The sequence below is a fragment of the Parasteatoda tepidariorum genome, chromosome 3, assembly GCF_982258835.1.
Source record: "Parasteatoda tepidariorum strain Cologne lab strain chromosome 3, Ptep-v5.0, whole genome shotgun sequence".
Classification (NCBI taxonomy): Eukaryota; Metazoa; Arthropoda; class Arachnida; order Araneae; family Theridiidae; genus Parasteatoda; species Parasteatoda tepidariorum.
In genome coordinates, this window is record NC_141757.1 from 51,429,618 (window position 1) to 51,454,804 (window position 25,187).

The 25,187-nt window shown below is 27.8% G+C and overlaps 1 protein-coding gene across 3 annotated transcripts in view; it reads right to left on the bottom strand.

Annotated features, from left to right (window-relative positions):
* Positions 1-25,187, bottom strand: part of LOC107438748 (uncharacterized) — a 56,658-nt gene extending 31,471 nt beyond the window's left edge. For 2 of the 3 annotated variants that reach the window (XR_011636507.2, XM_016051103.4), the window contains exon 1: positions 24,241-25,187. The gene's annotated coding sequence lies outside the window, so the exon portion shown is untranslated. Of the gene's footprint in view, positions 1-19,669; positions 19,762-24,240 lie in introns of all 3 variants that reach the window. The other variant, XM_016051104.4, reaches the window with a different exon arrangement.

Here is a 25,187-nt window from a genome sequence, read left to right on the forward strand (position 1 = left end):
TGAATGCCGCCCTGCTTTGCATATTTCAAATATTATTTCTAAAGAAATGTATAACTTAACATTAAACACCCAGGACCTTACAATTGTAAATCAAACAATCACTACATTTATTTATTAAAAAACACTCTTATGACCTGATAATAAATTGATCTAAATCTTAAATGTGAGTTTTATAACATATAATTTATTTAAACTCAGCACATACATCTAACCTTTGTGGTCGCCAATGTCTCAATTTTAAAATATAGTTTTTCTTTTATAAATTTTCTGATATTTTCATATAAAGGATAGTATTAAGTTCGAGAATTAAAAATTTGTGCCCAAAAAAGTTGCTAAAAATTATAATTATTATTAATATATGACAACAGGAAGTTTTTAATTGAAGGTTGAAATTTTTTTAATTATGTTATTTTTTAATTATGTTACTTTTTAATTATATTTTTAATTACCAAACTCATATAACAGTATTTAGGAATCTATAAATTTATGTTACGTATGATAGTTGCTTTATAACCTGTACGCAATGCGTGTAAATAAAATATATTTTTAAAATTGTGAATTTTCTATTAATTGCATTTATTATTCTTATATTGAAAAGGTATCAAGTTATCTATGACCTCCATAATGAATGAAGTATTTACCGACTTTTATATATATTAAGGAATTGAATCAATTTTTCACAAAGTTTAAAATCTCATCTCATTCCAAAAAAAAGTTATTTCATAAAATTATGCAAAAAAGTAATTTAATATATATTTTTTTTATAATGAATGCTTCTAGTAATGAAACAAACGCTTTCAAACTTTATTTTAAAAATATTGATTATTTCGTTAACAAGAAACTATTACTTTAAAGCGTGATAACATTTTTGAATACTCTATTTTTTTTCTAGTAAATAATATGTCTTTGTTAATTTCTAAAAAAATAATCTTTATAAAAAAGCTTACATTATTCTTTTATAGAGAATATTGATTTCATAGAAAATATCACTAAAATAAAACAGGTTATGTTTTCTTACAATAAAAGTTAAATAGAATTAATTCTTCAAAATAGCGTTTCAATAAAACATAGTATTAAAATGTTACGTTATTTTTTGTGATTTGTTCATTAATAAATTATTTTTATTTCTTCGCAAACACAATTCTTGTAAAAAAAATTAAAAAATTGAATCTGTTTTATCAAAAAGCTAGATCGTTTTATAAAATATAAATTATAGCGCTTAATAAAATATGAATACAGTGTATTTGTAAAGTGATCCTGACAATAAAAAGGTGTTATTTTCTTTTTTATTTTCTCTGCTAAAAGGAATTAATGAGTTATTTTTATTCATAATGGCTGGTCGAGGAGAAAAAGAAAATATCGAATTACACTGCTTAGGTTAATGTAATTTCGTTCTCCCACCACATTTACGCGTAATCCATCGCCAACTCCACCTGCAATCGCCACGTTTACAATCTACGGTATGTTTTGTCAATACGCCACCCGCAGACTGTTTCCTAAGCTGAAAAATTCTCTGAAGGGGACAAGATTTCAAGATGTCGAAGCCATCAAGAAGACTGTAACGTCAGCATTCCAAAAGAGGACTTTAAAACTTCGATCCGAAATTTGCACTGCCGAGCACAGACGTGCATTATGGCTGATGGGGGTTACTTCGAATAATATTAAATGGCTATGTGTTTAATTTTATTTTCTTCTGAGTTATTCCATGAGTCCTGGAAATTAATAGCCGGACCTTGTATCACAATTTGAGTTAATAGATATAATTTTTAACTTAAAAAAAACACACATTGATTAACAATTTCAAATAGGTATTTTAGCTTATATTCACAGAAACAAACAAAAAAAAAACTGTAAATAATTATAAATAAATATCAATAACTTAAATAAAGAAAAAAAATCTAGAACTAAATTGTATAACTACCAGCTGAATACCCGTTCTTCGTACGAGGTTAAAAAAATAAGCATCAATAAATCAGTTACTGTACAACACTATAAAACCATACACAAACCGGTGTTACAAATACCGACACAATAATGCTAAAATAATTCAAATATTTGTTTATTTATCATTACTTGTTGCCTTTTTGGACGACTTTACGTTATTAGATTAAGCAAAACACGTATTTAGTACAGTACAGAACCCGTTATCCGGAAATCAGAAAACCGGAACGAAATTCGATGAATTTTCCCCCCATTTTTTAAAAAAAAAAATTTTTTTCCTCATAAGATTTTAGGATTTTTCTTTCTTTTTTGAAAGATTTTTACCTTACCTTCATTTTGGAAATAATCATTAGTGTATTACTTCATCGTTTTTCCTTCTTTTTACCACGTTTATATAAACTTGCCTTCGTGTATGTCTGTCCGGGTGGAATTTTGTAATCGATTTTAAACTAACTTCCCGACTAACTACAAACTTCAAATTTAGCACACAGTTCAGAATTGGATGACAATGCATGAAAATGAAGAGAAAAAAGACATGCAAAGTAAAATAAATTTAAAATTTAAAAAAAAATTATTTTCGAGATTGTCTTTTGTTGTCGATTCCATTATTTCAAATTATTACGTGTCAGGTGAAAATATTTTTGTTGTCGGAGTATTTTTATTGGCTGAAAAATCACGTGGTAGGATCCAGTTTTTCCTCATTCATTTCCAGATTGTTTTGGTTGTCATCAGCATAAAACTAATGAAAGTCGTAAAGGTATTGTTTTTCTATAAAGATTTTTGTATCCCTAATCTATACATCTATACATAATAATAAACGAGGCTGTGTGTGTGTCTGTAATCACAATATATCGCCCCAGAAGCCTCGCCCGGGCACGAAACTCGGCCCATAATTGTGTTTTGACATAATGAAGAAGTATTTTTTTTATTTTTCAAAAATTTTGATTAGTTATTTAGTTATCAGTCATTTTGTAAGTCTATGCTTTTCGTCTGCTTTTTCGTCTTCAAAGAGCCATATTCAAAAAACCATATATATATATAGCATATAAACCATAGAGCCATATTCAAATATCGCGATCGCAACGCTCGAGTACGCCGTCTAGCGGGAGCCTGTAAATATCGGACATTAATTTATCACGTTTTCATTTAGTTCCATCAAAGTCATTGACTGAATCAGACGCCATTTTTTAGCAGCAAATAAGAAACAAAATTTCCCTAAGGAAAAGGCCGAAGAACTTGAAAAAAATCTCCAGAATATTAGTAAATCTTTCAGGAACAGAACACGCCAAACATTTGAAGAAAAATTCCTCAATAATTTTTAATTTCTATTATCAACAAACTTGCAACTGATGACTTCCGATTTCGGATACTGTTACAGATGTGTGTATTAAGGTAAAATGCATTTCTTCTGTCTTCAATTCATTACGAATTAAAGTGAAGTCAACATTGCTTTCGTCATTCCAGTGAATAAATATGAATTCAGAACATACAGAATTGTAATAGTTATAGCATATTCTTCTTCGTTATAGAATAGTATATGTTTCTGTATCCATATAATTCGGTAAACAATAAAAAATTATCCAAGTTACTTGAAATAGTGCCATTTGTGCTGATTCTTAATTAATTTAAATCGTTTTCTTGGTAAGTTTTTTTTAATTTTGAAAGAATAAGTTCAACTAGAATTCAGCTATTCTGTTTCTAGCTACATATTCAAATTCATATCAATTATAAAATTTTGCTGTGTAGTATGTTATCTAAAAGTAATGAAGGTATAAACTATGTATCTATTATTTGAGAATAAAGTTTTCAAACAAGGAACTTATCATTTTGGAATTCTCCGGGAATCATAAATCAGGTAAGTGCAATGATTTTTACAATAAAAAATTTGCTTGTAAATATTTTTTTTTCATTTGATGATGGTTCTCTACAGAATGGTTTTTTACGTCTGATTAAGAACTATAAGAATAATAAAAAAAGAAACAATATGAAAGTTTTTATTTCAATGTTAATAATTCTTAAAATCGTTTTTTTTATCCTAAGAATTCTTTATTTTCCGTTTTTTAGTTTATAATTTTTTGATAAAAATTGTTCTCAAAATACTTTTGAAAAATTAAATGGTATAACATTATGTGTTTATGTATACTTCTTGTATATTCCAATGTTTGAAATAATATGATTCAGAAAAGTATGGAATAAAAATTCGGTACTTACGACGTATTAACGCCACCGCCGCTACAGATTTGGCGGTTTTTAAGTGCCGCCAATCTACACTTAAAATTTTTGCGACAGTTCATAAAATAAAACACTTTATTTAAAATCAAAATAGTTAATTGGATTTCGGTGGAAAATGAGCCGATATAGAGTTTAGCATAGATTCAAAACAATCATATCGCCATATGAACTCTGATGAATAAGATTCCAAATGAAATAACATTTCCAAAACGTACGTTTGCCAAGATAAAGTTTTATGTTGTGGGAATTGGTACATTTTCGTTTTTTCGGTAAAATATTTTCCTCCTGAAAAAATAAAATTGCATCTTGTTTTGTTTTTGGCAAATCCCAAAGACGAATATTCGTAGCACTAAAAATGGCGACAAAAAAGAATTGTTTGTTTTTGTTTCGTCAGTATTCTTTATTTTACGTTTCTTAGTTTCTAAATAATGATTTTTATTGAAACTTGAAATTTTTTGATAAAAATTGTTGTCAAAAAACGTTGTTTACAAAATTAAATTTCATAAAATTATGAGGCTTATGTATACTTTTTGTTCATTTTAATTTTTGAACTAATATGATTCTTAAAACTATAGAATGTAAAGTTTAAATGGGCCTTTCATGTTATATCATTAAATTTAGTAATACTATTTCTCGGGCATTAGGTTTTAACTCTTATAAGAATATACATATTTTTTTCTGTTAATGTACAAATATTTTTCCGATGTGTTTTGGATATTCCTTCTCTAATAAAAAGAGATACCATTTTGTTTTCGGTTGTACAAGAAAGAAGATCAAGCATTTTTCTTTTTTAAATTTAATAAGCCACATTAAAGAAGGAACGTTGCAATGCTACGCGCTACATTAACGACGTCTCCAGAGTAACTGAATGACGGTTCATATGGAAATCGCAGGTAAGCGCCTCATACAACAACGCCCCCTATAGTTCGTTGCGATCGCGAATTAAGAAATGCATATACTTTTCCCTACTCTTATAAATGTATGCTAATGCGAACCTCACAATTGAAATATTAATTTTCGACAACTTAAACCAATAATATACGAAGGAATTAATAATTTAATTCGCGATCGCAACGAACTATAGGGGGCGTTGTTGTATGAGACGCTTACCTGCGATTTCTATATGAACCGTCATTCAGTTACTCTGGAGACGTCGTTAATGTAGCGTGTAGCATTGCAACGTTCCTTCTTTAATGTGGCTTATTAAATTTAAAAAAGAAAAATGCTTGATCTTCTTTCTTGTACAACCGAAAACAAAATGGTATCTCTTTTTATTAGAGAAGGAACATTCAAAACACATCGGAAAAATATTTGTACATTAACAGAAAAAAATATGTATATTCTTATAAGAGTTAAAACCTAATGCCCGAGAAATAGTATTACTAAATTTAATAATATAACATGAAAGGCCCATTTAAACTTTACATTCTATAGTTTTAAGAATCATATTAGTTCAAAAATTAAAATGAACAAAAAGTATACATAAGCCTCATAATTTTATGAAATTTAATTTTGTAAACAACGTTTTTTGACAACAATTTTTATCAAAAAATTTCAAGTTTCAATAAAAATCATTATTTAGAAACTAAGAAACGTAAAATAAAGAATGCTGACGAAACAAAAAAAAAAAAAAAAAAAAAACAATTCTTTTTTGTCGCCATTTTTAGTGCTACGAATATTCGTCTTTGGGATTTGCCAAAAACAAAACAAGATGCAATTTTATTTTTTCAGGAGGGAAATATTTTTCCGAAAAAACGAAAATGTACCAATTCCCACAACATAAAACTTTATCTTGGTAAACGTACGTTTTGGAAATGTTATTTCATTTGGAATCTTATTCATCAGAGTTCATATGGCGATATGATTTTTTTGAATCTATGCTAAACTCTATATCGGCTCATTTTCCACCGAAATCCGATTGACTATTTTGATTTTAAATAAAGTGTTTTATTTTATGAATTGTCGCAAAAATTTTAAGTGTAGATTAGCGGCACTTAAAAACCTCCAAATCTGTAGCGGCGGTGGCGTTAATACGTTAGTACTGAATTTTTATTCCATACTTTTCTGAATCATATTACTTCAAACATTGGAATATACAAGAAGTATACATAAACACATAATGTTATACCATTTAATTTTTCAAAAAAAGTATTTTGAGAACAATTTTTATCAAAAAATTATAAACTAAAAAACGGAAAATAAAGAATTCTTAGGATAAAAAAACGATTTTAAGAATTCTTTACATTGAAATAAAAACTTTCATATTGTTTCTTTTTTTATTATTCTTATAGTTCTTAATCAGACGTAAAAACCCATTCTGTAGTGTAGAGAACCATCATCAAATGAAAAAAAAATATTTACAAGCAAATTTTTTATTGTAAAAATCATTGCACTTACCTGATTTATGATTCCCGGAGAATTCCAAAATGATAAGTTCCTTGTTTGAAAACTTTATTCTCAAATAATAGATACATAGTTTATACCTTCATTACTTTTAGATAACATACTACACAGCAAAATTTTATAATTGATATGAATTTGAATATGTAGCTAAAAACAGAATAGCTGAATTCTAGTTGAACTTATTCTTTCAAAATTAAAAAAAACTTACCAAGAAAACGATTTAAATTAATTAAGAATCAGCAGAAATGGCACTATTTCAAGTAACTTGGATAATTTTTTATTGTTGTTTTCCGAATTATATGGATACAGAAATATATACTATTCTATAACTATTACAATTCTGTATGTTCTGAATTCATATTTATTCACTGGAATGACGAAAGCAATGTTGACTTCACTTTAATTCGTAATGAATTGAAGACAGAAGAAATGCATTTTACCTTAATACACACATCTGTAACAGTATCCGAAATCGGAAGTCATCAGTTGCAAATTTGTTGATAATAGAAATTAAAAATTATTGAGGAATTTTTCTTCAAATGTTTGGCGTGTTCTGTTCCTGAAAGATTTACTAATATTCTGGAGATTTTTTTCAAGTTCTTCGGCCTTTTCCTTAGGGAAATTTTGTTTCCTATTTGCTGCTAAAAAATGGCGTCTGATTCAGTCAATGACTTCGATGGAACTAAATGAAAACGTGATAAATTAATGTCCGATATTTACAGGCTCCCGCTAGACGGCGTACTCGAGCGTTGCGATCGCGAATTATAAAGTTCGCATTAGTTTACATTTATTAAAGTGGAGAAAAGTTTAACTTTTGTATTAAAAATGTGGCAACATATTCGATACGTAAATAGAACGCTTCGCTTTGATATATTTGTCGCTGTTCATAATTGTTATAATAAGTTTTCCTTCTTCTTTCCACGCTCTATTTTTTTTTCTTAAGTGAATACGATAATTTTTATAGCGATATTGTAGTACTTTGTACAACTAAAAATTCTTTTCACAACACTTTAAAAATATTTACTTTATTTTCTTTATATATACAGAGAACAGTCGGCAAAGAATTCGATTAGGTTGAAAAACATTTCGCTAAAAAGGAACGAATTCCAAAAGAAAAAATAAACAACTTAAAGAATAAAAATGCTGATGCCAGCCAATTTTTTGAAAGTTAACTTAGAAATAACAAACCAAACGATGTTAACAAAATGACGTAGAAAGCGCAACTAGATCAAAATTATACAAGCACAACTAGATCAAATTATAATACCTGAGTGCTTGACGTAACAGATATAGAAATAGAATTTGATACTATAAAAAATTATATAGAAATAGAAATTGATACCATAAAAAATTTATTCGTTTTCGTGTTCTTTTCATGTATTTAGCATTTTAGTTTTTTTTTCTTAAGCGTTGTAGCTATATAATTTCAAACATCCTCAAGAGCTATAACACATCTGCAGCAGAACTGGATATGAAGACAAAATTGCTGGACAGGAACACTTTAATTGTCCACTAATCTTCAGATTTCCTGCTATGTTTTAAAAAACTTTATTTGTGAAAACCTTCAGAGTGGCGGACAGCTGGCCGCCTTAGGTGGCTAGTTTAAAATAAAAGTTTTATTACTTTAGTAGTGGTCTCGTAGTAGTTTTGACTACTCTTGACTAAGAAAAATAATCTAAATAAAAATATATATTTTTAAAAACCACGTTTTTTGTAGTGAAGAATAATAATTAAAAAATAATAATTTTTTAAAAATATAAATTAAAAATTAAAAAAATCATAGTTTAAAATAAAAAAATTCAAAATAAAAAGTAATATTTTTAAAAACCACGTTTTAGTAGTGGAGAATGATAATTAAGAAAAAAATTGAGAAACGAAAAACGTGGGGCGCATGAAATACATAACAGTACATATACACATTTTCTTACTCATACACATGCACAGCCACATATACATCCACATACATATGCATATACACAAACATATTCCACATCCACATTCAGATACAATTACAATTACTGATATACATACACATATTCTCAAGAGCACACATACACACACTAATATAACATTACTGTTATGTATTTCATGCGCCCCACGTTTTTCGTTTTTCAATTTTTTTCTTAATTATCATTCTCCACTACTAAAACGTGGTTTTTAAAAATATTACTTTTTATTTTGAATTTTTTTAAGATTATTTCCAAAAAAAAATTTTTTAGTTGGGTTTAACAATAAAAAAAACAGCTTTTTGTAGCGATTCAGAAAACCGGAAAAATCAGTTATCCGGAATAGCGATGGTCCCGATAGTTCCGGATAATCGGTTCCCTACTGTAGTTCGGTCCATCAAAATAAAGATTAACATTATTCAGTATCATCTGGCATAATACTGTTGGCTTAAGGCAGCTCATACTTATATATTCGAGGGGCCGTAAAAAATCTAGCATGAAAATATACAGTATCAGTGCAGCTGTAATCGGCACCCATAAAATATTTTGTACCAACATAAGAGTATATTTGGTACCTATTAAAACTGTACCAATTGCCATAATGCCAGTAGCCAAAAATTACCAAGAAGTATTACCACTATTGAGCATCACCTGTGTCAATAATAGTATGACGACTTCATTCTGATTTTTAGTTCATACAGCATATTTTTTTTTTTTTTCCATCAGCATTTAGTTCATACAGCATTTTTTTTTCAAATAACCTGACATAAGGAATAAAAAATAATTAAGTCTAAAAGAACGCACGATAAACAATTTTTCTGATTAAAGCTAGCAAACATCACTCATGTTATCTTTAAAATATTTGACAAGACTGAATCGTTATAGACGATTAATTATTATAATTTATATTATTATAATTGTTTATTTAAAAACAAGGAATTCCACTAAGCCAATGAGAAAATTCCATATTTTAAATGTCTCTGAATTAAAAATATAATTTTAAAAAAAATCAAAACTTGGGTTTCGTATTTATTTACAATTGTACTCATTTTGTCTCAAATTGAATGTCGTATTTTAAGAGCATACGATATGCCAGCAATCCGGTAAGCAGACACACAAATTCTTTATTTTATTATATGAATCGATAAATTTAGCAATCACGGCAGTTACCATTTTTTATAATTCAAGGTCATTTCAGAATGAGTTTTCATTATGATGGTTATTAAGGTTGCTTGCTTATTCACGCTTGGTAATTAAGCTAACGGCTAGGAACCCCATCTAGAGTTCTGTCGTATTTCTCCTTCGCACTCAGTAATAGCCAACACTGCAGGAATTATCTCAGCATTGAAGTAGTAAGATAGATGCAATTTCCACAAATTAACCAGATTGTCTCTTACCAATCGCGAATGAATATGCTATATAAGTGATTATTAGCGTATAATTTAGTGATTAAAGACCGCACCTATCTAAAAAGGAGAAGAAAAAAAACTCCATGAAAACATTTGCAATCACAGAGAGATGCAGTTTAAACTTCCTTTTATCTAAAATCGAAAATGGTAATTTTTTTAAAAATAAATTAGCGTTTCCCAATGTTCAAACCCACGCCTTACGGTAGAGGGTGGAATCTGTGTGAATGTTAAGGGGGCAGTGACAACTTGTTTTGTGTCATGAACAAAGCTCGTATTTTTGTTCCATTCAATAAATAAGTCTTTTCTTATTGTTGTTATTATTAAAATTGCGTCACAAACAAGCACCTAAGTTGAATGGCTTAGGTGTACTGCTTAGACGATTAAGAAACATTGGTTAATAAATGCTTTGATAATAAAACAAGATATATAACAAACAAAAATGGTCCACGAATTCATGCAAAATAATCTTGTTGACGCGAAAAAAGTTTGGCTAAAACATATTTTTTGAATTTCCGTTACGGTTTTTAAGACTAGCAAACATATTAAAGTTTAAGTTCATCTGTTATTTACTTCCACCCCTTCTCTAACATAAAAAAGCATTATTACTATTAGTTTTAATTCTTATCTTATCAATTAAATGACATGAAAATATTTTGGAAAATAAAAACTAATAGTAAAAAAGAGTAATTTCAGAAAAACGTGTCGCGACTAAGTTTTCTATCGTCTCAACGTGAAGTGGTTACAAATGGATTTTTAAGTCTTAAGAAGACAACTAAGATATATCTTTGTCCTTTCTTGTCTGTATAACAAGTTTATAAAAATACTTTTGAAAACAACCACTTTAATGTCACAAGGTCTTGGTTGTATGAGATATTTTAAATATCTCCAAAAATAAATATTCCAGAGAGAAATTAAACTATGTATAATAAATAAATAAAGAGATTGATTGAATGTACACAGAATCTTAATTTGCATTACACAAATAATTGTTATTCATGTTCAATATCGATTTATAAAATTTTTTCAAAAAGTGGTCCTTCGAACCAGCGACTAATTTTTCTTAATTTCTATTACTGACGCACAGACGATTAAAAAAATATATATATTCGAATGCAAAAATAAGCTTCTTATAGTTTCACTTAGAAGAGAGAGTACCATGTGAATACTACGTCAAAATAACTCCTGATATTAAGTTAATTGCTATTGAAATACACATTACACACACTACAGAAGAAACAAAAACTACGAACTATTGGGGGCGGGGGAGATGATTTTCGTACTAATAATTGGATTTTCATTGCTCAGAGTCATGGTCTTCGCAATATGCTGCATGATAACTGCCAACTTTACAGTGTTGCCCCAGAAGTTCAGTCAAAATTTAGCCCTTTTTAATAATATTTTAACTTTTCTCTTTTACACAAAAATTAAAAATACACCCTAAACTAATTAGTTTACCTTAAGATTTTAACTAGCTGAAGGGTAAATTTTATCTAAATCAACAAAAAAATTTGATTTATAAAAATTAAAAATGTTACATTAAATTGCTTAAATTTATAAACATTACATTAAAAATTTGAGGAAAAAAATCGGAAGGACAACTCTTTTTTCAAAATCAATCTATATTAACAATGACACTTTAATGTGATTCCCATTTAAAAAATAGCATTAATTGGATGCACACATTTTATTTTTACGACCAAAACAATTTTTTTCAACAAATTACACCAATTAACTATTCATTGCTCGTCCCATCCATCCACAATTCCTTTGTAATGATCCCTCAGACGTGCACTGTTCTAAAATAATGCATATAATCTTAAATGCAGGTAAGGCCATCGCTAAAAGAGAATTTAAAACTGCAGGAAGATCAAAACAAACACCCGAGGTGGGGAAAGAAAAAAAAAAAAAGAACTAGAGAAACAGTTTTAACCTTGACACAAGTGATCTTCAGGAAGGAGAAATGATAGAATGAAAGTAACAAATCAGTAAATTTGTTAATGTAACTTGAAACGCAGTAAGAAACCAAAAATTTTCGCAGTTTAAATTGAAAAGAATAACCTTAATGAATACATTTTTTTGAACAATTACAAAAATATAATACGTACTTTCATGCTGAATATGTACTGAACAGACACTATACTAGATATGAAATGGTTTTTTTCGAACAATTCTAAATTTTTTTAAAATTAAGGTTAGCAATATTTCATTGCAACCGATTTCAGGATTCATTTGAAATTTAATGGATTTCAGAAAAAGATGCTACACATATTTTGTAATATGTGTAGCATCTTTTTCTGATACATGTTAAATTTACTTCCTTATTTTGTGTCTTTATTAAAAAAAATCGTATGGGCCGCCACCGAAGCTATTTTGCATGTTCAATTAAATATTACATTTTGTATTGCTGCGTAAAAACTATAAAAAAATTAACATGTGATATAGTTTGAGAAATATTAACTTAAACTCACAGGAAAAATACTATGCGGGTCGCTCTACGGGCAGCAAGAATGCAACAATCGAGTTTAAATTTAGAATGCTGAAAAGACAATACTTGTTTATGAACTTAAGAGTTTTTTTTTAAAAAATTCCGATCTGTTCAAAAAGTCATAGCAATTTTTTTTCTTTTTACAGCCGTTTTTTTTTTTTTTTTTTTTTTTGCTTTACGTAATATTTTGCTTTGCTGCACAACATTTATAAGACTTAGAGACTTAAAATTACAAAGATATGTAAAAAAAAAAAAAATACAGGGAGTACGACAAGGAGTAAGAAAATTTAAGATTTGAAAATTAGTTCGAGAATTATTAACTATTAAACTTGCAGGGGAAAATACTATGTTTGGTCAATGGGCAGCCTGTTGAAATGCAACTACTGAGTTAAAATTTGATGCGCTGAAAAAGCCATTTTTATTTGTGAACTGAAGACAAATTAAGTTTCGAAAGTTATATCAAATGTAAGTGCTTTTTCGTGATTTCTTTCAGCTTTTTTGTTTTAAATATTGGCTATTTATCAATTGCTGAAGAAAATTTATTTTTCATGAGATCTTTATTTTATATACTTGCTTTCGAGTAGATATCAATTAAAAGTACCAACAACAAAAAAAAAAAAAAAAAAAAAAATGGAGAGAGATGTGGCCAGATATAAATCTTAACATTTATAGTGAAATCTTTAAAAAAAAATTAATAAAATAAAGAGCGATAAAAACAGTTTTCTATTTGAATTGTTATAAACTAAGTCTCTGCAACAAGTATAATTACTTCTAGTTTATTTTTTCTTATAGAGTTCCACAATTTGAATTGATTAGATTTTTTTTTTTTTTTTACAGTACAGATACTTATTTTTCAAATCTAGGCAATCGTCTACTTTGTTACGATTAACATATTAATACATGTTCTAACACAAGGCTACAATAATTGTATATTTTCAGAACAGATTCTGTGCTTTTGTGGAAATTGTTGACATTTAGAAAAAGAAAAGAAAAAAAAACTGATGAATAAGAAGTAACTACGAGAGTTAGCGAGAGTTACATAATCCTTGTAAGTTAAAAATTATTATTTGAATCAAGGATAATATAGCCTAATTTCTATTTTCTTTGAAACAAGAAAGATTTTAAGCATAAGTCTGATAAAAAGCATGTTTTATATATTTATAAATTGTTGTTGAATTGCTTTAAAAAAAAAAAGTACACTTAATCAACAAGTTTTTCACCCTATTTTGTGATAAGGGAATTTCTAAAGAAAGCATTTCGTACACGGAACAAAGCCAACCCTTCCTCTGACATAGTTGAAGTTATTATTTTTGTGTAATGAAAATTAGATTGGACAAGAGGGATATTGTTTAGTCGTGTCAAAACTCTGACAAGCGTTAAGTACTGTTATTATTAATGACGGTGTGAGCCCTTACATCTACGGAGAGCGAGGTTGAAGAGCAGCTACAGCAAAAGAAAAGAAATTTTAAACTACACAAAACTAAATAACTAATTTTATAATTCCGATTAGATTATTAAGACATCGTGATTTATGATTATTATTTTGACAGTTAAGATAACATTTATTCTACAATTAATGATTTTGTTATTCAGTTGTCACATACAGTGAATGTCTAATAGAAATGAATATCGGTGTACAAGAAAATGTAAGGAAATAGAATGGGAACTTAAATCGATATTACACAACATAAACTTATTTTTAATTTTTATGTTCCAATTCTTGATTTAAAATTATTTTTTATTTACTTAAATTTAAATTAAGCGTTGGGAAGGTATTCCGGTAAAAATATTTAGTAAAGTTGCGTTCATTAATAACATTTTTTGAAAAACTAATTGAAACGGTAATATATAAATTTTAGATTTCCATAGCTAATTTTTTTTTTTTTAATTGAAACTAATAATATGCTTTGTGGTTAATTAAATGAAAAAAATAAGGGAAAAACCATAAAAAAAAATACTAATTTTCATAAAAATCACTGCATAGCAAAAGATCACACAATTAAATATTTTAAAGCAAAATTTAATGTATATTTATTGGTTATAGAGGGAAGGCTCAGTGCCTATCAATTAGAGAGGACAGGGAAGACCCTCACTATATTTATTGCCTTTTTAATGCATGATTTTAATTGCACTAGTACCAAAAAAAAAAAAAAATAGGATCATTGAAACAAAAATAATTCTTTGCAAACTTATAGAAATTAAAATGATTTCTAATTAAACCCTTAAAGCTAAGTAGTACATTTAGACTTGGAAATTGCAAAATATTAAAAGTCATCGCTGATTTTGCTTGAGATTTTAAACAATTTGCAAAACATATCTTGGCCATAATTTGTATTTTTGTTTGAATTCATTTTATTTCTAAATAAAATTTTAAAAAAACAATCTGCGGCAAATTAACCCGAATGCAAATTAAAACGTGTGAATAAAAATATATTTAAAAATCAAGAAGTTGAACTTAAAATGTCATTCTTTAGATATATATATTTTTTTAAAAATCATACATTTTGATTAATAGGATGCATAAACAATAAACGTTGATTCATAAAACGTGAACTCGTATAAAATATCTGATAATCATGTTATGATATTTTTAAGTGCTCGTGATGCAAGGGGAAAAAATTTTGCTTACTTCGTATTTCAACACACTTTAGCAATTGTGTGGAACTACATACTAACACATCTGGGTTGGCAACTATGCAACAATTAGAGGATAAAATATCAACGTTCAACCAGAAAGAAGTTTAAAGCGTTCACCCTATTACATTTTGTTTTACAATTGTTTCATACAATAAATTTTTAATATATATTTTATCATTTGACTTAATACCCATTAAAAATATTAGTTTTTATCTTTCAGTAATAGGGCAATTCATGATTATGTCACACACGTGAGCAAAATATATATATATATATATATTTGTCAAAAATTACTTTTAATAATAAGTATCCATGCTTGAAATATCTTATTGACAACGGTGAATACATAAAAGTAATTTCATATACATGTTCAAAACAAAAAATTTTGTGAAATTATAATGTCTTACTACCTTTTTGACGTAGAATCGCCCAAAAAACTTACAATTTTGTACTTTTATTTAATTACTCTTTAATCATCTTTTTTTTTAAAATTTAGAACTTTTATAACTTTAGACAAAGTGTAAAATTTTAGAATTTCGGGGTTCCTCTTAGCGAAAATATTTGTTAATAATATTTAAAATATTTGTCTCCTCTAAAATATTTGTTAGTTATCAGGAAGAAAACTATGTAGTTCATTCTTGTGTGAAGACTTACAGAATCTCATAATCAATCAGGTTAGAAAGTATAGGTAGGGTGACCCGGGGTAATTCACGATCACTCTGTTTCTGGGGTAAATAATGATCACCTAAGTTTTATTTTAAAAAAATTATTATTTTTTAATTTTGAGACATGGACAAGAATGCTTGTACACTTTACTAAAGTATAACTACATTTACTTTACTTAATAATAGTTTTTTGTTTAATCTAACAAAATAAGTATCTTTTAAAGTGCTTTCTGTATTTTCCATTTCAAAGATGGGTTTCAAAATGTGCACATTTCTGCAAAGATCCCCTTCCTTCTCTTAATAATAAATATTTTGAGTCATTTTCTTTTTCTTTGATATAAAAGTAGAATTAGCTTTTGTTTAATTGCTTCATATCTACTGTAAACATTATAATTGATTATAGGAAACTATATCAAATGTTGCCCCCTACAGATGGGGTAATTATTGATCACTGGGATAATTCCTGATCATTGTCATTTCTTCTTATAAATAGTATATAAAATAGCTAATAAATAGCTAATTGTATTTTCTTAAATAACAGTTCATATTTATTAAGTGGAACAACTATAAAATATATTTTAACTGTCATCACAAAATTTGTTTTTAACTGTATACAAGACTGTATTCTGATTTGCACCATCTCTGGTTTGTTTTACAGGGATGAGAGCAGTCAGAAAGTAAAAAAGAGGAAATCCAAGAATATATATATATATATATATATATATATATATATATATATATATATATATATATATATATACACACACAAAAATTTGACAAAAAAAGTGTAATTTTTTTTAAACTTGTAAACCATGTGATTATAAATCCAGATGATTAATTTTAAAATTGTATGAATATGAATCCCGATATGAGGCTTTTAAATCACGTGAATACAAACTCTAGATCGAATTTTAAAAAGTGCGAAAATACAAATCATGATGCGTAATTTTTAGATCACGTAAATACGAATCACGCTGCATAATTTTTAAATCGCGTGAATACAAATCACAATGTCTAATTTTTACAGCACGTATAATTACGAAAATCGATGTTTGATATTACAACCGCAAAAACGAATCACAACATTGGATTTTAAGTTTGCGTGAATACGAATCGCTACATAGGGTTTTAAAAGCGCGTAAATACAAATCGCGATATTGGATTTTTAAATCTCGTAAATAAGAATCGCAATGTACGATATTTAAATCGCCTGAATAAGAATCGCAACGTTCAACTTTTAAATCAGGTAAATACGAAAATCGATGTTTGATAATAAAATCGCGATTTTAAACACGTATAAATACAAAACGCGATATTGGATTTTTAAATCTCGTAAATAAGAATAATGTACCATGTTTAAATATTGTAAATAAGAATCGCAATGAGCAACTTTTAAATCAGGTAAATACGAAAATCGATGATTGATATTAAAATCGCGTGAATAAGAATCGAGATAATTGCCGAGTCTGGACTTGGGATTTCTAAAAGGCTTGTTTGTATCTTGTATTGTTTTTGTTTAGACATAATAAATAAAAATTTACAACATTAATTGAATGAGCAAATTAATATTTTCACCACAAATCCACGATTTTTTAAAATTTTTTTTGTTTGCTTTCACGCTAGACTACAGGGTCACGACGGCTGAATTGCGAAAATACGAGCTATCCGGCGGACGAATAAAAATAAGGAAAATCTTATTTTCTGTGTGTAAAAGCTGAGAAAATAGCTAAAATAAGTAAAAATACGGAAGGGTTAGCAGCTAGGACGTAGTTTGAATTTTCTGCTTATCTTTGAAAATCGTAAATAAATATAATTATTTTATTCCAAAGACTAAATTTTCAAAAAAAAAAAAAAAAAAAAAAAAGCGGGATATTTATTTAAAAAAAACGAAACTTTTAGAGAATCGGAGTTTTTGATAAAAAGGCTGAAATTCGAGAGGCAAAAATCTCATCCCTGTATAAAGGTCAACCAGTTTTATCCCAAGGAAACGATTTTTAGAGAAACTCCAGAGGGAGGAGTGTTGACTTCAATACTTCCGCTCCGCGGGAAATTAAATTCCTCATAAAATACTTTAACTTGTTCAAAAAAATTTTCAGCGGAAATTAGCGGTAAAAAAGGAAAAATCTGAAAAAAAGTGGAAATCCGCGAATCCGCGGAAGAATCACATCCCTGGTTTTACCTTGCTTCTATCTTAATTTTATGTTCGTACATTGTTAGAATAATTTTTAAGTTTATAAATTAGCCTAGTATAAATATGGTGAGAAATTATTGGCCTAAAAAGGATACTAAGCTTCTAGAAAGCAAAATTAGTGAATTTCTTTTAATGATTGAAAATGAAAATTTCAGTGTGGAAGCTGCTGCCAGAGCTGTTGAGTTGACATACCTTACTTAACTTTACACTTACACTTAATGAAGTTAAAAAATCCAGCAAAAGTAACCCATGTGGGAACTCTCTTATATTTCAGCAGAACATGAGAATGAGTTGACTGATTGCCTACAATGTATGGCACGATGCAAAGATTTTTGGAAAATTTAAAGCGTTTATCTTTCTTGCTTTTAAATAAGTTGTTTTATTAGCTGCTTAACCATATCTTTTTTGTTTGATCTTGATGTCTTATTTGTTAATTACCATTATATAATTATTTTTAAGCAGCCCCTTTACAATAAAAACTGGTGATCAGTAATTACCCCAGAAGTGATCAAGACCAGGGGTAATTCCTGATCACTAAAAATTTAAAATCTTTTAAATTCTAATTAGATTTTCAAACAAAAGAAGGTGGCATAGGACTCATCTCATATAGCCTCAAACTTCCAATAAATATTAAAATTTTATCTTGAATAGTTTTTTCACAAAATGGATGTTTGCATTTTTTGATCAGGAATTACCCCAGGTCACCCTATGGCTTAAAAACACAAAAATTACTAAAAAATAACATATATAAAGGGATAATAAGCTAAGAAAAAGACATTCAACTGTTTTTATAACTCCCCACTCTGTCTTCAATAAAAAAAATAATAAATAAAAAAAAAATTCAGAAGCTTTGATTTCTTAAAATTTTTAGCAGAATTGGCATTTTTTAAGGAAGAAACCGGAAAAAAAACCAGAAAGAAAGTGATAAAACTAAAAATAACCAATACAATTGATTAGCAATGAGTATTATAAAAATGGTTTAAAAAATGATTTAATTTTATTTTTGTTTAATACAGAATTTTGAATTCTATTATAGGGATTTAGGAGTCTGAGTATTCACACTTAATTCTTGAATCAAACAGTTAACAGTATTTGATTAAAGAAATAGTATGCTATTTGCAATGGTGAATTCAATATGTGATTTGTAGTAGTGTATATGTAGTATGTGATTTGTTAATTTAGAAATGTTAAAATTTCATTATATTTTAACAGTTTTTCACGTAAACATAAAATAAGATTTTCTTATTCTCAGTTTTAAAAAATATTAAAGGGCAGTTAATTAAATTTCTTAAAACTTATTAAATTTATTTTTCTTCCCAATTGTTGCTTTTTAACTTTCACACATTTGAAAATATATTAAATAGTTTGGAAATAAATATAGATTACAATTATAAAGATATTTTAATATTTAATATTTCCTTTTGAAAAAAAAAAAGAGGTTTTTTTATTTTTTCTACTTAGGTTTTTCTTAATATTTTACTTATTTTATAAACGGAGTTAAGCAACCGACTATATTCTGAGTTTATAGCTATCAACGTTCCGGAGCAGTTTTCTCCACTATGATAAAAAAGATTTGCTAACCTTGTTTTTTAGTAGGGCCAGAAAAATTAAACGAGTCACGCCTATTTCTTCCCCTTTTTTATGGCATCCTGTTATACTTACCTACATAAGTTACTTCTTAGAAATTAAAAAAATATAAATATTATTCAGATGTTGATGCTGTCAGAAGGTAAGAGAAAAGCATTATACCACTGCCTTACCTCCGCCATCATATAATTGGGAAGAAAAAAGTGTTGCAGATATTTTTCATCCTCTAAGCTTCCCTCATTTGGAAATGTAAACACAAACTGTCCTGTGACACCAAAGTTTATATTATTTTAATTATACAATGTAATTTATACAAAAAATTATTGCATCTTAAAAATTCATTATATTTGGTGAATCTTGTGTCGCGTGTAACAGCATACAACTATTTTGTTAAAAATCAAAATTTTTGTTAACAATTAAAACTCTATTAAACCCTTTTTTTAAAAAAAGGGGTAAAAACTGAAGAAAGGAAATCATATGACTCCCTGCAATTTACGTTCTTCCTCACATGACCACCTGTTTTTCTCATGCAATTATTTATATAAGGAGTATTAAAAAAAAATTCCCAGCTTTGTTTTTCCATTAAAAATAAACCAGATGATTAAACTTCATGTTGAATTATAAACATAAACTTGATCAAGAAAAGTAACTGTTAATAAGACACTATAAAAATTTGTCAAGACCACGCCAGTACTGATTTTATAAAAAAATTCTGATACCATAAGCATTTTCCAACAATAATGTTTTTAATTATTCAGGAAAAAAATGTTTATAAATGATGAAGTTAACCCTAAATACAAACTGAAAAAAAAATGGAGAATTTCTTCCTTCACACACCAATAATTTGAGATCAATTTATAGAAAATTTTTAAAGACCTATTACATAAAAATAAAAAAATAAAAAATTAAAAAAAACAGAAAAAATAGTCAGAATTAATTAGTAAATATTCCTGTATGCCAATATTTTATTAAATTTGTCATCAGGTTCAATACTCCTGTAATCAAATAATTTTATAGTAAGGTTTTAATAATCTCGAAATAAAAACACACTGAATATGCAGCTTAACATTTTTGTACAGAAATAATTCAGTGGATGACCCCTAAATTCCCACTTTATAAATTCCATAATTACTGTTGTAGTGCAGATAGTAATAGATCATTTTTAAAATCACATGAAAGAGACAAATCAAAAATTGAGAAATTAAATAAACTCTACTCTACAAGATTTGTTATGGCATTTGCTGAAAATAATAAACAAAACTCCTGCTCAATTACACTATAAATATGATAATGCAAGACTGTTGATTTTTTTCAATTATTATTATTTTTTTTTACATAAAATGGCTGAATTCCGAGCAAATTTGTAACAATGAATCCTGCAGGTAAGGCTATATGCCTGAACCATGAACATGATAAACAGACCTTTACATTTGAACTCTTCGGTTTTGTTCGGCTCGGTTTTTTTAATTGGACTAGATGCTTAAAAATCCGCAATTGCATTCGTAGAAGATTAAATGATCTGAACATACACAAAAATCAGGAATATCAGGACACTTATGAATCCTGCATAAATTATTAGTACAATTGAAAACTTTAGGTGTCCTTGCTCTCCATCAAAATATTATTGAGTGTAGACCACTATAAAAATTATTTACTGAAGATATAACACTACATATTTTTAACATATTTTTTTACAACGAGATGTCTTAGTTATTCTTTCTTGATAAATTAACAAATTTCTAGAAAAATGTCTCAGTTTATCAGAAAGGATTTTTATTTTATTTTATAATCGTCTTTGAACAGATGACCCAATTTTTGGGGTTAACGACTACTATGTTCAACTCTGGTCTTGCAATTTTGAACCCAAACCCAGAAGACAAGGTAACTCCTGGTATTGGGAGAAATTTATCTTCGTGACGGACTTTTCGATGGAACTAATCCGCATTTGTGTTACATGAAGAAGAAAACCTCCCAAGGTTAGCCTCCTGACGATAAAAGGAAGCTAACCCATGATTTATCTACCACTGAGGATATTTTACGTCAGCACTGTGGTCGGTGCAAGCCGGATGTGGGAATCGTATCGACCAGCCATCGACGGGATTCAAATCCAGTTCACCTTATTGGCAGGCGAACGTTCTAACCCTTGAGCCATCACTGCTCTATCAGGAAGGATTGAAAAAATTTCATCCCGTGCAAACAAGAATTAATACATTTTATTTTTATTTTACACTCAATACAAAAGTTCATAATTTTCTCTGAGCATTTAAAAAATAAATAAATAAATAAAGAGGTAGGTTTTTAAAACAACTGGTTTCAAATATTAGCATTCAGGTATTTATTTTTATTTTTTTTTTTTTGAAAATTAAAAGTTGACAAAAAAAAATGGATTTAGATAAATGCAATGCATTTTTGTATTAATTCAATGAATTAACACAAAAATCATAATTTTCAGGACAACTTAACTTACCATAATTGAAATTAATAATAATTCATAAGTTTTCAGCAAAACAATGCCCTAATAAAACAATTTTAAGTTCATAATGAAATAATTTCATCCTTTGAACCAATAAAGGTATCTCTCCCGATTTTATAAATCACAAACATAAGTTATCATAATACATTTTGAAAAAATATGTTAGAAAAATACACCATTTTAAAATTAATAACAGTCAGAAAACAACAATTTCTATAAGATTTAAAAATGTTTTAGAATTGAATGAGCTAGAATCCTTAGAATCTTGTCAAATCTAAAATTCTTAGAAATTAGGAAAAACCTAAATAGTCTAGTCATCTTTCTATATGTGCAGTCTCCACTTTATCTTTTTATATGCATAGTCCACTAAACATTACATGCATAATGCAGTAATTTTTAGAACAAATAATAGATAAAAATTAATATCAGTAAAAAATCTTAAATTTCCCACCTTCTTGAGTTTTTCAGTGATAAAATTGATATCAGTAAAATAACCCTAAATTTTTCACCTATTAATTAAAGCCTTGTCCTATAATGTAACTCTCCCCTTCTATTCATCAAATTGCTATCAAAATAAGTGACTTAATATAATTTTAATTCTACAATTATCACATTTAATCTGCTTTGCATCACAGTGAGTCTAGTATTGCTACATTTATATTTCTGCTATGCTTAGGACTCCATTATTAATGATTATTAAAGAAACTTTTTGAAATTGTTTATCTAACATTAAAACGGTACTTACGTATTAACGCAACCAGGTCAAAATTCACATAAATCGCCAAATTTGGCAACCCTACGTGTTATACGTGGTTTTTCGTAAACACATTACACATTACAAATTATATATTAAATAATTTCGACATTTTATATTTTAAAACAAAATAATATAAAAAACTGTATGTGTTATAAGAAATAATGCACTATATGATGTCGAAATAATATGTAATCTAAAAGGTTATTAAAATATATGCTTATAATTTTGTTTATAAAATACTTTGTTTTATAAAAAAAAAATTGATTTCAATTTTTTCTACTTGCACCAAATTTGGCAATTTATGTGAATTTTGGCCTGGTTGCGTTAATACGTAAGCACCATTAAAACTTTTGACAATATATAAATAAGAGATAGAGATTCATACCTTTTCAACATAGAAGGTTTAAAAATTGCTGTTTGTTACTTAGGTAACTATTATATAAAAAAAATAGAAAAACACTGTAAAAATGTGCATTAATCCCCTTACTCTTTTAAAATAGAAATAGATATAAATATGTCATTGCAAAGTCTTAAGCAAATACTATTAACAATAATTGAAAAACAAAGAGGTATGAGTTTTTTACTGTCTATTTATGGGTCTTGTGGGTATATGTCCCCTTCAATAATCAGAAATTTCTAAAAGTGCCCCTCAATATTTCAGACAAAGAAAGCAAATTTTCATGAATTGCTTTCTTTGTCAAAAATATTTCGAACAAAGAAAATGGTGAATTTGAAAGTTAGTGAATTGAAAATCTATTTCAATAAAAACAGGAGAAATCTTTAACAAATCTATCTTGTTCTCACAGATAAAACGAATAATATTGATCTCGCAGGAAAAAGAACTATTTTTTCTTAGGTACACAATTCAGAAAAATAATGACTGTGTATTTTAATTTCGTCCTCCTTAAAAATTAGGCACCTGTGACGCCCATCTGTTTACTTATAATGTTTTAATTACATATCTTGTCTCTACCAGAAAGAAAAAAAATATCTGGTTACAGCAACTACATTCATTATTGGTAGAAAACTTCATTGCAATAACAGCTAGAAACTTTAGCAGTTTAAAAAGTCATTAATCCGCAGAATAAAAGTAAAATCCTAGACCTAAAATACACTTGTAAACATAAACATTCAAAAAAGCATTAAGAGTACCAGAAACAAGAGGCAAATAACACTGAAATAAAAAATGCAGTTTTCATATTATTACATTTGAATAAACACTGCTTTTTTTAGTTATAACCCTCGTATCCTTATAGTTTAAGAGTAAAAGAATTGTTAACAATAACCTGTCAAAACACTCCTACAAACTTGACATATCAACAAATTGAAAGTGTAGTTCATTCCACAATTATTAGATTTAAGAAACAATTTCACAGGGCATGCAGACATTGAAATACAATTATCTTTACTTAAAATAAAGAAATAAATCTATCGATACAAAAATTTATATATTAATATTAATAATATGATTGAATTAATAAACAAATGCAGTTAAAAGAGAAAAAATAGTTTACCTTTATATGAAAACACACAATTCAAAGAAAGTGACAGTGCAAATCTTCAATATACAGCTCATGTTTACTTAAATTTATGCATAGACAGTACTTGAAAAAACTTCCAACCAAATAATAAATAAGTTTTGAGGTAGCATTGTCACCAAATTTTAGAGGAAAAATATAGTAATGATAATTTTCCGTACACTTTATTAATTAATCGTATTTCCATATAGGTTAGGAATTGTAATTTTCGTATAAAATAAAAATTGTTAACATTTTGAACTTCAATAATCCGCAACACATATGAAGGCGGCCATTACAAATGCCCGGACGTAATGTGCAATGACGTCATATTGAAATTACAGATATTTGAGATGAGAAAGGTGTTTCGTTTCATTTAGCTCAGAATTTTAATTAACTATCTTACTTTTTCTTTTACGAAAGTGAAACTTGACAAAGAAAAATTTTTAATTAATTTATTCATGATGGTGCATTTTGATATGTTTAAGCAAATGTGAATTTACGAATTGAGCATTTGTAATCAAAGCAGCGTTTACAAAATCGTTGTAGGAGAATACGAAACAGAAAGTAATTTTGATAGAAAACAACAGTCTGTTATTTAGAATTTGAATGATTTTCCATACGATATCTTATCAAAAGAATTTTATCTGCACTTCTAAATGAAATGAATCTGGAATTTCAAATTGATGACACGATTCTGATGCATCAAACTTTACAGTTGTTGAGGGCGCGTTAAGTTTTCGTTTTTCGTGTTAGGTTTTCAATTTTTATGATTTTAATCTGTCATCAAATCGCAGTTGTAATAAAAATTTCATTCATTTATAAATTAAAGTCTCATAGAGCATGGAAATGTCGGCCAATTAATCTGCGAGCAAAATATTAGAAGAGGGTTCAAGAGTAATTTGTTCCGCAGTGGACTCGGTTCCCAGCCGATCACCGAAGTC